This window comes from Triturus cristatus, chromosome 11 (assembly GCF_964204655.1).
Source record: "Triturus cristatus chromosome 11, aTriCri1.1, whole genome shotgun sequence".
Classification (NCBI taxonomy): domain Eukaryota; kingdom Metazoa; phylum Chordata; class Amphibia; order Caudata; family Salamandridae; genus Triturus; species Triturus cristatus.
In genome coordinates, this window is record NC_140594.1 from 712,255,928 (window position 1) to 712,271,483 (window position 15,556).

Genomic DNA, 15,556 nt, shown 5'->3' on the forward strand with positions numbered 1-15,556 from the left:
AAATCCTAAAAGTGTTACTAGACCTACAGGTCTAGTGACTTAAATAATCTGCCCTACCTAATTATTACGCTCTTGACCCATAAACTGGTTTTAAATTGTGATCCTGGGCAAGTATTTTAAATCACCGAGACACCATTTTCTTCTTCATCACACATGAGGGAACCTTCAAATACTTTAGTTCAGCCTGTCTGTTGTACGGAAATCATTTGTATGATTTAATAGATTAAACATTAGCTCCACATAGAAAACAAATCTAGCCACATTTAGGATACACATGGCTGCTGACTTGCCCCTTAGTTCATTAACTGCATTGTCATTGGGGCTGGGGCCGTAATGTTTTTCACATCATGTTTAAAAACTATCACTTTTAATAAATATATAACTAAACCATAAAGTAGCAGCACACTGTCATTTGCAATCAGCAGATTATGTATTGAAATGGTCTTAAAACTATATTGTGTACATTGTTTGGAAATATTTGTCATTTGCTCATCACCAAGTAAAGTATTCTGATTTGTTTTGCTCCTATTAAAATCTTTGCTTGCATCACACTTCTAAATTATTTAAAAGGAAGTTCTTTCATAATTACTGATATATTTTGAAATACTTGTACTGTTCATTTACAAACTGTTTCAATATTGTGTTGGAGAAAAAAATTGACATTTTACAGCCTTTTGTTTTACACTTATTGTCAGATAGCTCACTTGACAAAAAGCATTAACTGTAATAAGAGAAAGGAAAGTAAACGCCATTTTCTGGGAACAGATCAGCAATAATTAGTAAAGACAAACTGACATTTGACCTCTGTCCTTGAGCAGTGGCAAATGTGTCAAGATAGAAACAAGATTTAAAGGTGTCTTAATTGCTCATTCAGTTTCTTAATGAACAGAACGCCTGTTTTTCCAGCTTAAGTTTACTCGCCAGCACGGACGGGTAAGTGCTAAAAGTAGCTCGACCTGATCAAATCTCAATTGCAAGTGGATTTTTTGCGGCCTGTTTTAGTATATTGGAAGGTGAGAAGTACATAAAGCATACACAAGTGACTTGATCCCCATATCTGATAGAGACTACTAGCCGCAGATTCCTTCACGTAGAATTATCCCCAGGTGTGAGACTGGATCCGGAAACTTTTTGCCACAGCATCCCTGCGCGCCAGGGGGTGGGGCGACACCACGCGACTCCGCCTAGGTGTCATCTGCGTACGTGATGTCAGCGGGGTCACTTAAGCCCCACCCTGGCGCGTCTACGTCAGTTTTTTCCTTTTCCGCGTGCAACGCGGATCCGGTCTTGCTATGGGCCTGTTTCGGGCCCTTTTTTCTTCATCATAGTCCTTCTCTTGGAGGAACAGTGTGCGAATGCCTTCGGGCTTCAAAGCTTGCACGTCGTGTGGGCATCTTATGTCTGTGATGGACCCTCATCGCATTTGTATGTGTTTGGGGGAGGATCACGTCACCACGGATTGTGAGGCATGCCAACAGTTGAAGCCGAAGTCGCGGCGGGAGCGCCGAATGGAACTTCTCTCGGCGCGTCTCTCCAGGTCGTCGTCCTCCCCTCGAACAGCCTCGGCAGATGGCTTCAGATACGGCCTTGGTCGTCCTCGTCCTTCCCTGATGTCGCGAGAGCGTCGCTCACCGGTGGTTAAGTGACGCAGTTTGTCCCTGGGGGCCGCGTTTCGGCCTGCCGGGGTCATGGCCTCCGCGTGTGATGCAGCCTCGCGTGTCCTCCTACCCACCGTTTCCCAGTGATGGAGCGTCGAGAGTCCAGATGGAGACATACGCGGCGGCTTTGCAGACCTCGCTGGTGTCTCCTTCCCCTCCTGGGGCGTCAGCGGTTCACTTGCCTTGCGCGGGGCCTTCCACGGTGCCGCCGGTGGCTCCGACCCTGGCGCCGACTGGGTCGGATCCAGGCTAGGAGGATGTGGTGCTGTTGGGGTGCGGCTCCTCTGGGGTCTTTCCTTCACACCACGGTGTCTCTGCCTCGCCGCAATCTCCCACCGGAGTCCCTGTGGTGTCGCATGAGGTCGCTGGGGCTCTGGTCGCATCCCGAGCCCCTCTCGGTCCCTTGACAAGGTGTCTTAAGGCCGAGGTGACGCCACTACGGTGCCGGCAGCTGCTGGACCGGGTGGTGCCACATGGGTTGGTGGACTCTCCTCGTCCCGCTCTGGGTCGAGGCTGGGCGCGAACCCCTCGCCCTCCTCCGGGACTTTCTCGTCCCTCCACGCAGGCGGGTGCCGAGTCGGAGGGCGAGTCGGAGGTTGGGTCGGCCCTGACAGCGCCGCATGGCTCGCCGGACCATCTGTCGTATACTGGGCCGAGGTTGGCGGAGGGCTTCGTGTCACTCCCCTGGTCCTTCTTGACACTCCACGCAGGCGGCTGCCTCGGTGGAGGTCGAGTCGGCACCACTCCGACGCCGCCCCCTGTCCACTGCCACTCCGGCCTCGCCACGGTCCCCGGCGCAGTGTGACTTCGAGGAGCCCTATCCAGCGTCTCCTTCGGTGCAGGCTGGCGTTACCGCTCTGCTTCAGGCAGTGGACTCTACTGCTCCTGACAGGCGTCGAGTTGCGGATTCGTCTTTGGACGCTCCCTCTTCTCCGGAGGCTGCGTGCATATTGGTGTCGTCCTCCCTAGAGACTGGCTGCCGAGTGGTGTCTTTTTTTCACCGGCATTGTCGAAGGGTGACTCCCTGCCGTTTGAGGCTGCAGTGTTCGCCAGAGGAGCGGCAGGTCCCCCATTCCTTAGCTCCTCCTACCTTCCAGGTCTGGCCCCTGCCCGTTCCGCTTGGCTTGGGGGACAGCCGCCTTAGTCTGCAGCCGTCGCCCATGGAGGAGCAGCTTTCTCCGCTGCGGGGCCCTACAGAGGCGGGTGCGGCCTTTGCTCACTCGGTGTCCACGGCTGTGGATATTCTGCGCATGGGTGACCCGATTGCTCATTTTCCGACGGATCATCGCTTGGAGGTTCTCCACCAGGGCTCTGGTGAGACGGAGATCTTGCTTCCCTTTGAGGGTTCGCTCCTTTAGTCCTGGAAGGGGGCTTGTGGGCGTCCTGCCTCAGGGGATCTGGAGCCTCAGCAGCTTCTACACCGGCACCTTCCGGCGCCGCGTGACCCTGCGTGTCTTTCCCTCCACCCCTCTGCCGCCAGTCCTCTTTTGCGGACTACCTTTCCTTCCCTGCCGCCGCTGATGACTCCGTCCTCCCTGGAGGCCCGCTGGCTGGACTCTTGGGGGGGGCAACATGTTTGCCTCGACCTGCGGGCCCTGAGCACCTTGTGTGTCCTGGCTAGGGCCTCCTCTGGTCTGTGGGACTCGGTTGAGTCTTTGGGGTCCGCAGCTTCTCAGGAGACTGTTTAGGTGGACTTACGGCGTCATGCGTTGGATTGCCGGGAGCTAGCGGCGTTTATCCTTCGCTCCGCTCTGGACATCTCGGAGGTGCTGGGCCGGGCCATGGCTTCCTCAGTCGCCCTCCGTCGCCTTGCTTGGCTTCGGGACGGCGTGTTCCCGAAAATATTCGGGAACGGCTCATTGATCTCCCCTTTGATGGTAGCCTGTTGTTCCATGCCCCAGCTGACTCTGCCATCCAAAGGTTCCTGGCGGGGCTCCGTCCTCCTTCCCATTATACTCCTCCTCCACCTCAGTGATTAAGGAGTTGAGCTGGTTCTGGTCCTTCTTGGGACGGTCGCTCTTGCGATAGTGTGTTTTCTGGCCATTGAGTCCTCCTTGTAGGGACTTTGGCAATGTTGGCTGCTGGACGGCCCTTGTTAGCTGTGTGTGTGTTTTTTGCTAGAACTGTTACGCAGACTTTGCCCAGAGATTAGGCCTTCTGTTTTTCTTTGGGCTGATTGTCAAGCCGTTCGCAGGGTGTTTTCCCTGTGGGTCTTTTGTTTTTCCTCTGTTGCGGAAGTTCTTCCAAAGAGGGTTCCCATGTCATGGGACTTAACGTACCCTATGTGGGGTAGTGGTAGCTGTTATACAGCTTGCGCTGTGCTGGGGAGTTCTGGTGGACCCTTGGGTGCCTGTTCTCAGTGGCGTTTCTGTATGTTGCTTTGCTTCTTGAGGGCGTGTGCGCGGCCCCTCCTGGGGGTGTGTCTGGCCCTTTCCTCTTCTCCCTGCTTGGTATAATTCTGTGCCCTCCTTTGTCAGGTGTTACCCACTCGGTCTTCCTGGGGCCCTGTGCTGTTTTGTCTTGTTTCTGGCGGCTTGTCTGTTAGCGCCGCTCTAGTTGGCCTGTTGCCTTCCATCTGGTGTGGCTTAGCCTTCTTTTCCCTCATTTCCTTGGGCCCTCTGGGCTCTCCCCCTGGCTTTGGAGGGAAGCTTATTGCCTTGAAGGGGTGTCGGGTACTTCGGCCTTTCTGGCTTGGCCCTTGGTTCCTCTATCGTGAGTGTGAAGGCCCCCCTACTTTCTTCTTCTTCCCCCATCCCCCTGGGGTCGGTGGTGTTCTGCTTGTGGGGGGCTCCTCTTGCCTGGGAGGGGCCGGGTTATTGCCCGGTCTGCAGGTCTGGTGCCCCGTGTGACCCTCTGTCCTGTTATGGCTGGGGGTCCTTTCGCAGATCCTCCTTCCCCTTGGGTATTGCTAGGGTATCTATTCTACGTGAAGGAATCTGCGGCTAGTAGTCTCTATCAGATGTACGAGTTACTTACCTTCAGTAACGATGTATCTGGTAGAGACAATTCTAGCGCAGATTCTTTCACGGCCCGCCCTTCCTCCCTGCGAGGACCCATGGGTTGGTCTCGGCACTCGCCTCCTGGTGGGGGGCTGTCTCTCTTGTAAGTGTATTCCTTCGCTCTTGGCGGGTTGCTCCGTCTTGTTGCTGTTCCTTCCTCCCCTTTTTTCTTTGGAGGATGGGGTTATGGTGCTCCTGTGCCCCGCTACTCAGGCTGCTCCAGGTTTGGTGGGGGGTTTTACCTTCAATCTCTGCCCTCCCTCCCTTCCTCTTGCTGCTGGGGGTCCCTGCCCCTCTGCCGTCCCCTGTCTGGGAGTCACCTGGCCATGCCATGCCCTGCCCTTGTTCCTTGGCGGATGGTTGCCCTCTGTGCTGGGGTGGCTTGGAGGGTGGTGGTTGTTGTTGTCCTGTCTGTTCTGTGGCTGGCTCTCCTTCCCTATTTCCGGGTGGGGGTTGTAGGCCTGCTACAGGTGTCCTGCCTTTACATATGTTCCCTGTCTCCGGGGGAGGGGGGGGGAAGGCGGTTACATGCTGGCAGGGTGGCTGCTCGGGATTCTGCTCTGTTCTTTATTCCGCCCCTTCCTTTGGAGGCTGCAGTGTTGAACTGCTCCTTATGGTGTCGCTTGTCTCCATTCTTCATTTGTACTCTTTCTCACACTGTTGCCCTGCTCCCACAGTTTGCCTGGTGGCTCCGCGTTGCGGCGCGGAAAAGTTAGCTGAAGAAAACTGACGTAGGCGCGCCGGGGTGGGGCTCATGTGACCTCGCTGACGTCCCGTACGCGGATGACGCCTAGGCGGAGTCGCGTGGTGTCGCCCGCCCCCTGGCGCGCAGAGATGCTGTGGCAAAAAGTTTCCGGAACCAGTCTCACGCCTGGGTATAAATCTACGTGAAGGAATCTGCGGCTAGAATCGTCTCTACCAGATACATAGTTACCGAAGGTAAGTAACTCGTACGTCAAGTCTCCTTTCCTCATGAATGGGATATTCCTCCAGATAACAGCAGCTGGTTAGCATACCTTTTCTAACAATAGTTCTGTCTCAAAGTTGGGACAGATTTTATTCATAAAGGAAAGCTATTGTAGTGCGGCCACCTCTCTTAATAAGTTAGCAATTCACTCACTTTTTAGGTCACGCCTAGCGTAGGCAGCGTTGGCGAGATTGAATGATTTGGGGTATTTTGTGTAAAGGGCATTAAGCCCCGCCCCTCTTTTCCATTGGCTGGCGTCACCGGTGGACAGCCATTGGAAAAGCGCTGTTCATGACGTTTTCCTTCTGCTTTTTCATCCGTCCCATTTGGACAGGCTTGTCTGCCTTCCTCCCGTCGCAAAAGCTTTCTTATCTTTATGGGGCCATGTGTTTCAAACACATGGCCCCATAAAGACAAGAGATGCGAGAGCTTGTTAATTTTCTTCTGAGTACCGAAGTTCCGGCAGCAGCGTAGTTCTTAGCTCCTCCCAGGCTCTGAATAAACTATAGGTCACTTGATTGGCTTGATTGGCCTGTGATCGGCGGCAGCGCTTGAGTTGCAATCGGACCACAACAGATGGCCAAACCACCCTGGTTCCCCAACGCTTCCCACTCTAGCGCTTACTACCATATTATAACTAGGGTGAGGCTTCAAGGCGCCCCTCAGTTGGACTGGAAGATGAGAGAGCACTCCTGGCAATAGTCTTAGCATGGGGTGCCGACCACCACGCGGGTAGCAGTCAGACTAGCCCAGCTCACACTTTACTGGCCAGAGAGCGCCGAGATAATGTTAAACCGCAGAGCAGAGCAGACAAGATATGTCGGTAGGTGGTGGCTTTGATTTTGGCCCCGATAAGAACCTTTGCAGTAGGGCTGTGAGCACCAACTGAGCTCCTACCCAAGACCCCCAACCCAAGCTGTAAGAATCTGGACAAAGGATGCCAGAGGAGAGGTCGGATTAGAGGACCCGAAGTTAGAGGCCAAGAGAGGCCCCTGGTGTGAGTGAACCGCACAGCTGCCGATGACAGACTCCCTCACCCAGGGGCACAAACAACCACTGAAGAAACCACACTTGGTTTTCAAGAATAAAACACTTTTAGCATGCAATCCCTAACAATACATGTATTTATCAACCAGGCCACGGAGCAGATGAACATCAGGAGTTTTCGAGTGCTACCCGCACACAAAGCGCCTCGGGGCATCACCAGGGGTGGCTTACGCTACATAAATAACCGCGCCCGATCTGAACGCCATACATCAAAACTGCACTCCATCTCAAACCCATCCACTTCTGCACACTCCCTCAGCTGGCAGAATCAAACAAACAGACCGAAATTAAATACACTACAGAAATAAATCAGTTACCAGGTGCGTAAACCAGCAAAAATTCAAAAACCAGCATCTATGGAAAACGACCAACTCGGAAAACATCCTGCGTTATATATGAGGTTAGTGATTGGAGGAGGAGCTAAGAGCCCTTCCCATCCCTCAGGCAATTAGCGCCCGCCGCTTCCGATCTCATTAGCTCACTGCCTCATTCACCCATCCCTCATCAATGAGCAATCCACACCTCTGTCCCACGCCTTACTTCAAGCGAATTGCATTCTGGTACCTGTAGTTCGAATCACACCTTGCTCGTCCTACAGTACAGAAAAGGTTCACAGCTTAGGTCGATACTACGCGAGTTCTGTTGCCCCATGTCAGATGGGAATAATTCATTCAGTTTTGGTTTTCAGCCATATTCTGGTACTTGCATGTTCGGTTCGTCATTTAAAGTATAGGACTACCATTATCAGAATGTAAACAAAATGAGCAATGGCAAAGCCAATTGGACCTGCGTTGAAGCCCAGCCTTTTACTTTTGCCAATGCTGTTTTTGTTGGTAATGACTTGTGCACAACTTTACAAAACAATAGGTCTCGCATTTATGCAAGTTTGAGCTATTGGCAGTGTAAATGACAATGCCTTTGATTTATGTTTTGGTGTTTAAAGCATTAATAAAAGGCATTGTCATTTACAATGACAATAGCTTAAACTCGCGTAAATGCGAGACCTATTGCATTGCAAATGCTTGTTCAATGAAGTAGCCTAAAAAAATTAAGGCTGTCTTCCAGGACAGCAGTTTCACTTCACCATTATGTATTATGCTCAGACAACTTAATGAGCCCAGTGCAGCCTTAATGGTAAGACTGCGAAAGGTTCTCTATGGCTAAAAGACAACTGAAACCTCAGGTGAGCGCACTCCGGTTACCTTACTTGCATTGAAGCATTTACCTATGCTCTAAATTCTGAAACTGCCACATATTCAGCATAATGAGGTCCAATTGTGTCCTGAGGAAAGTCCAGTTAATCTGAAGGAAGGGATCATTAAGATACATTTTTGTAGACTTTTTGGTAACCTTGGATTAATAAATTGAATAAACTCTCTCCAGGCATCAAGTACTGATTGACTTGCTTTTGGTTCATTCAGATTGGATTTGCTTAGGTAGGTCATTTTCTAGTCTATGGGTTCAATTTAACACACTTCTTGAGGTCTAGAAAAAACAATTTTTATTTGTAAATAAAACAGCTATTATCTTAGGGTTGCTTGGATTATTACAAAATATTTGTTTTCCTTTCACATTTTATGCTATTTCTCACACTAGTGGCAAAAAATCTACGTTTCTGATAGACATCGTCCTGCAGATTTGTCAACTTAAGGATTTTTCTGCAGCTATCCTGCCTGTCCCAGAAGTAGCTCTTTATTGCCTCCGGAAGGTGCCAGGCAGCTCTATCTGTGACTCAGCCGCGCCTACATAAGGTGCCCCATTTACCCTTCTGCATCGCTGCCTTGGTGTACGGTTTTTCAACTTCAACTGTGACTAGGCCAAATGTCTCCTCCAAAGGTGTGTGTTGCAACACTTCCATGAGTCCTGAAAGCAGATTTCTATATTGGGTCCTTACATCATCTGGGTGTGGACACTGCAGACTTTGATTCGTCTTGATGCATCCAAAGGCCATCAGGGACCTTGAGGCCATGTTGTTCATGGGCAAGAGTCCGAGGTACACCCCAGAGCATTTACCACTTCTTCTACAGGTAAGTCTTTTTTGAGTAAACAAACTCCCAAAATGTCTTTCGACAAAAAAAAGCTCCATAGGAAGGAGAAATCATTTTCTGTGTTGTTCAGACCCCAAGCTATTCCATGCCCTTTGATCTGAATCTGAAGCTGCAGAAGATTTACCTGGAATGTCTGTCGCCCCTGTGAAGGCCAAGGGCATGTTTATGATGGCTCTGGTCCACTCCCCAAGGGCAGACTCTCTCCTTCGGGCTTGACTACTACAATAGGTTCTTCCCAAAACTCTTTCCACTCAGACTCTGGCCTCTGCACCGGAAAAGAAATTGTGAGCTGTGGCGCCATACACTGTCATTCCATCCACAACATCTTCCCTAGCAGATCTGTGTCATTAGCATTACCACCTTCTAAGTCTGCTGATGTTATCTGGGTGGAATGTCAGAACTTGCCTTCGAGAACAGTCTCTTCCTAGGGCCCAGAAAATTGCGACGATGGTGAAGCTATTCATCTCAGACTGTGCTGCAATAACCATGCTCAATAAGGATTAGGGCAAATGTAAGATGATCAGAGGTCAACAATCTGCTTAGTCCTTGCTTTGATGCTTTTACCTTGATTTGCAAAAAGCAAGTGGGCTAGGTACCTCATGAGTAAGAGAACTTCCTTTCTGGTCTGTGGCCATGATAGAGGAAGTATTCTCTTTAACCACAGTGGCGCGCAAAGTGTCAAACTCCGTATTTGATTTTGCCTTCTAAGGTGTCAAAGTCGAACATTTTGACGCAAATCTTACATTCTTCTTCATTTGCATAGCCTTTGCTCCGATTTAACAAGGCTCTACTAAACCTGTCTTGGCTCCTTGAGAGAAACACTCCACAAACCCATAGGCCTATCCTGAGCTACCCAAAAGTGTTATCCTCGTATATGTGACCTCAGAGCTTGGTATCTATAAAACTAGATGCCATGGACCATAAGCTTTTTGAGTTGGGTATGGTGAATGCCACATACCTTGTGTTTTTAACAAAACAAGAACAGATGGTACACCACTTTATGAACAATAACACAACATTTTGGAGATCTGTGTCCAATGTTGTTTCTTCAAATCATCCTTTATTTAATTCTCTTTAAGCACATCCAGTTGAACAGCCAACGCGTTTCATCCAAAAAGATGGACTTCTTCAGAGCTGTAGAATAACAGATATATATATATTACCTACTGGCAGTCACCAGTAGGTAGTTATAGTTAGGACCTATTTTCCATAGGAAATCCGCAACATTCTATTTGGAATAACGTTGGTGTCGATTGATGAATCTTCGCGAAATTTTCCAAACTTTTGGCCAGCTCCGGTCCGCTCCCATCCTGAAAATTTGACGGTGATTCGTCAAGCGGGGGCTGAGAAAAAAGGGGGGTCCCATAGGACCTGTTGATGCAGCTACAGCCCGAAGTGCTGAACGGAATTACACCAAATTTGGCAAAGAGGTAGTCCTCAGTTCAGACTCGTGCCTTTTGCTTAAATGGTGTAAATCCGTTCAGTAGTTCCTGAGAAGATCAAAAGTAAAATCACATATATATCTGGGCGGAGCCTAACCACACATCTCATCGTGAGATCTGATTGGCTGTCAGCACTTCATCCAAGAAGTGTTGGCAGCCATCTTTGGACCAATATACATGATAGCACCTCATTAAAAAGCATTGCAGTTAATAGAAGGTTTTAAGACTATAGTTACATTATAAATAATTTGTTGATGGTACCATACTCATTTTAGGAATTGTGGTGTGTTCTAAGGTGATTTTACCATGTGAAAAAGCCTTCTGCTGTGATATCATGAATCATGTTTGAGAGAAAACTATTTTCTCATGCTTTTCCCACAGAGGTTTGGAAGGTGATCTATAAGCTAAACTGAGAGCATATTATCTGTAAATTCACATTATCTTTCTCAGTCATGTGAGAATGAAGTCTGACATTCTCATTAAAATATGTACATCCAACAAGGGCAGAGACTGTTAGTTGATTCCTTTGTGTTCTACTGCAGCTTCCCAGAGTATTCTAAAGAAAAACTAGAGCGCTAACAGTCCTACTTATGATAAACGTATTGCACACTTGAAGCCATCTTGATTGGAATAAAGTGGTAACTCCTAAAACATTTAATCTAAAAAGGAACACAATGAGGGGGTTCGTTTTGCCATAGAAAGTATGATTAGTGCTGCAGAAAGAAAAATTAGGGCACATTTTAAGTGACTTCTCAAATCCTCTTCTATTTCATTAAAAAATTCTGACATGCAGACTGAAACATGCACTTTCAATACCAGCAGCAGACTTCCCTGGTGAGCAGTAGCTTTACTACAGTGATCTAATGAGCAACTAGAGTGCTAACATTCTGAATTTATGGAAAATGTGTGACACATCTGAATGCCTTCTTGATGGAATCAAAGTAAAAAACTGAAAGTATTTCCTACTGAGGAGACTGTAGTAAATGAGGAAATTAGGAAACTTCATAACAAATAAGTCTCCCAAAATGGCCACCAGAGACAACAGGGCCAAATGTAGCACAAATATCACCCAGATGTAGCCCAAGTATAGCCCAATGACAGAATGTCCCAGAGTGTTCTTAAGAACAACTAGAGCGCTTACTGTCTTACTTATGACAAAAGTATGGCACACCTGAAGCCATCTTGATTGGAATAAACTGGTACACTTAAAACATTTAATTTAAAAAGGAACACAATGAGGGGGTTCATTTTGCCATAGATATTATGATTAGTGCTGAAGAAAGAAAAATTAGGGCACATTTTGACTTCTCAAATCCTCTTCTATTTCATTAAAAAATTCTGATATGCAGACTGAAACATGCACTTTCAATACCTGCAGCAGACTTCCCTGGTGAGCAGTAGCTTTACTACAGTGATCTAATGAGCAACTAGAGTGCTAACATTCAGAATTTATGGCAAATGTGTGAGATATCTGAACACCTTCTTGATGGTCTTGATGGAGCATTGGTTACATCACACAAGATCAAATTCATTTTGGTTGTAGACATGGGGAGATTAAGTGATTTGACCAGAATCACAGAATGTTGAGCTGAAGCAGAAACTCCAACCTGGTTCCCCAGTTGCAAAGTCTGCAGCTCTGGAAGTAACACCAGATCCTCTCCCCTAAGTGCAACATTTATTCAAGTGGTCAACTGGATAAAAAAAAAACAAAGATTACAAATAATTTAAAAGTTCTTTGTCGCTATTTGAAAACTCAGAAAATGTCCTCATTTTAGTTTTTTAGAGCACTAACCATAATTTAGATGCAAATAAGACCCTCTCATATATGTAATTTCTAAAGGAAATGCTCTAGGTATTACAGTTTTGATTACATCAAGATGACAACATAGAATATTAGCAATCTAGTTGTTCATTGGGATACTGTTGAGAGGCAGAGGCCAGGGGCACGGACTCTGAAAATTGAAGGCAGGTAGGAGAGTGCAGAGGCAACAATTTGACCACACTGGGCAGGCAGGAAGGACAGTGGCAGCACAACAGACTATGGAGGGCAGTGGAAAGGGGGGCAGGGGCAACAAACCAACAATACAGCACTGGCAAGAGAGGCTGTGGCAATATAATAGACCATTGTGGGCAGAAGGAAGAGGCAGTGGTAGTACAACCATACGTGCCAATAGACCCGTTTCAGCCAGGAAACGTCCAATGTTTTTAAGCTCAAATGGGCTTTATTTGATCTGTCTCCTGTCTACAATCTCCTCTTTTTCAATGTAACTCAAAGGGGAAAATCAATACCCCAGTTTTTTTTTCAATATCTCCCTCTTACCAAGTTCAAAATGTTCGCAAGTATGGTACATTGGATCATGGTAGGCAGGAGGAATTGGGGTAGGGACATGGACTCGGATAACAGAGGACAGGAAGGAAATGAAGAGGTGCAGCAAACTGACCCTACTGGGCAGGCATCAGGGTTTTACATTGGGAGATTAAGTCCCCTTGAATCCTAAGGGTCCCTAGGGTCAAACTAGCCCACTAGGTACCTCCAGTAAGCGCCACAGAGCTGCGTTGCAGAGAGATGTAAAAAGGGGCACGGCCTAGACCACCTCTCTGCAACGTAGAGCAGTGGCGCTTACTCGAAGCACCTGGTGGGCTAGTTGGCCCCCAGGGTCCCTCAGGATTGAAAGGGAATTATTTCCCCAACTTAAAACGCGCCACAGGGCGTGTTTGCACACGTCACCTCATGCCCCATCCCCTCCCTTCACCACTGTGTAAACGCGCCCTGTGGCCGTTCTAATTTGAGAGATTAAGTCCCCTTGAATCCTAAGGGTCCCTAGGGTCAAACTAACCCACTAGGTACCTCCAGTAAGCGCCACAGAGCTGCGTTGCATAGAGGTGTAAAAAGGGGCGTGGCCTCAGAACACCTGTCTGCAACGCAGCTCCCTGGCGCATACTGGAGATACCTGTTGGGCTAGTTGGCCCTCAGGGACCCTCAGTATTGAAGAGCAATTAATTCCCCAACTTACAACTGGCCAGGGGGCGCGTTTGCAGAGTGCTGCAAGGAGGGGGCGTGGCCTCCGGCGCGATGCCGGTCTTTTATTTTTTTATTTTATTTTTAAGAAGGAGGGCTCTGTGGCCCCCCTTTTTCTAATTTATTGGCCCTGGGGACCCCATCCCCCAGGGCCTGCACTGCACCCTACTTTTTTTTGTTGGAAGAAAAAAAAAATTGCCCCTCCCAAGACCTTAATCGGCCCCGGGGACCCCAACCCCCGGGTCATGGCCTTTGTTTTTTTTTTTAATTCTTTAGGAGGGGGCTACGTTGCCCCCCTCCTCAGGCCACTTATGGCCCCGGGGACCCCATCCCCCGGGGCCGGCCTTTGTTTTTTTTATTATTTTAAAAAAATATATATTTATAGAAACACCTAGGACATGCTGGACAAACCGTATGTACCTCTCACCATGACGATTTGCGTGTTATTCATTAGAAGGCGACTATGCATAGAATGAATCCACATGGAACGTATTTACACTGCTAGTGAAGCTCTGACGTGTCTGACGCCCTACCGTGCCTAATCCCGACGCCCCCGCCGGTGGGTACTCTCCAAGTAGACACCCTTGTCGTTTATTTATACAAACGTGGGTAGCTATTGACGGGCACATTTAATATACACGCACACCAAGCCATTCAAAGGGGATTCGACAAAAATTCGACCAAACTATGCAAGAAACCCCCCTCACGGTTAATAAAAAACACATCCACCGTGCAATACTTTTTATATCTGAAAGAAATACGTTAGTTAGATTCCTCACCTTAGAATATCCCCAGGCGTCAGACTGGATCCGGAAGATTTTTCGTCAGCAATACCCCTTGCGCGTCGCTAGGCGTCGTCTGCGGCTCTGCGTCTGTCGTCGGCGTCGTGCGCCGGAATGACGTCGTTGGAGTACTTAGACGCCGCCCTCGCGCGCTGACGTCAGTTCTTCTTCTTTTTTCCGCGCCAGTAAGCGCCGATCCGGGAGAGCTACCCCTTTAGTCAATTTTTGACTAACTTTTTCGACTCTTTTTGGTCACTTCTCGACTCTGGTGCCGGTAGGATGCCTGGTTTCAAGGCCTGCGACGACTGTCACCGACTAATGTCGGTGACCGATCATCACCGCCGGTGCCTGTACTGCTTGGGCCTTGACCACGACGCGGCGTCGTGCTCCGATTGTAGGGCCCTGACCTCGAAAGTTAGGCGGGAGCGGTCCCGCAAGCTTCTCGAGCTTCGCCACTCGGCTCTCGATCCCGGTCCAGGAGGAGGTCCAAGGATCGGTCGCGGAGCCGCACTCCACATCGTCACTCGTCTGGCTCGAAGTCTTCGGGTAAGTCGAGGCACTCCAAGAAGTCCAAGAGCAGACACCGCTCTTCGGACTCCCCTCGCCGGTCGCGCGACTCGGCTTAGGGTCCGGGTGGTTCCACCCCCGCGGAGCCGCAGGCGCCGCGCAAGTCCCCATACCCGACGGTCCCTGGGACTGACGCGACGCCGGCGGAGGTCAGTGCCTTCCTCTCGGCCATGAGGAGCCTGGCCCCGCCGTCGATGCCCGCTGGCACACCTTCGGGCCCCGCGGACTCGACTGGGCGACCTCGCATGCCGGCGGCTCCGGCGCCGTTGGAGGCTCCGGCCCCGACGCCGCAGGTCCCTGAGGGGCCTGAGCCTGGGCCCCCGTCGACGCCGGTCGACCTCGTTACGCCTCCTCCGCCGGCGCTGACACCGATACCACCCCCGACGCCGCCTCCGGTCGACGTCGATCCCCGGTTCAGCCCCTGTCCGGTCCCGACACCGATGTGGCGCCGCCCGACGCCGCATCCGACGCTGCTAGAGACACATATTGTCTATCGACCGGCTCCGATCATTCCTCCTGTTTACCAGGAATCGGATGACGGGGGCGAATGGGAGGGGTCTGACGACCCTATGGCCTTTCAGGGCCAACTTGCACAGGACTGGGCAGATGAACTGGGGGAGGCCAGTGGTTTCAATACCTCACCGGACACTGGATTCATCTCTCCTCCGACTGTGGCTTCGGAGGAGGGTGCAGCTTTTTCTGTGGTGCTGCGCAAGGCGGCCGAAGCCCTTGGGCTTGAGCTGCCTGCCGTGGCCTGTGAGGACTAACATCCTCACTGAGGTGCTTCAGTCTGCCGCATGCTCCACTGAGCCTCTGCTGCAATTCAATGAGGCCCTCACTGACGTTCTGCAGGGTACCTGGTCCAAGCCCTCCACAGTCCCTCCTGTGGATAGGAACGTTGCCAGGCGCCACTGCCCTCCTCCGGGCGACCCCAGTTTTCTGTCCCAACACCCCACCCCCGAGAGTCTTCTTATCCAGGCCTCTACCTCCCAATCCTCCTTCCCGTCCGCTCCTCCGGACTGGGATT

At 49.9% G+C, this 15,556-nt stretch overlaps 1 protein-coding gene across 2 annotated transcripts in view; it reads left to right on the forward strand.

The window, feature by feature from the left end:
- STAG1 (STAG1 cohesin complex component) overlaps positions 1-15,556 on the forward strand; it is a 1,292,585-nt gene that overhangs the window by 1,083,987 nt on the left and 193,042 nt on the right. The gene's annotated exons all lie outside the window — the stretch shown is intronic.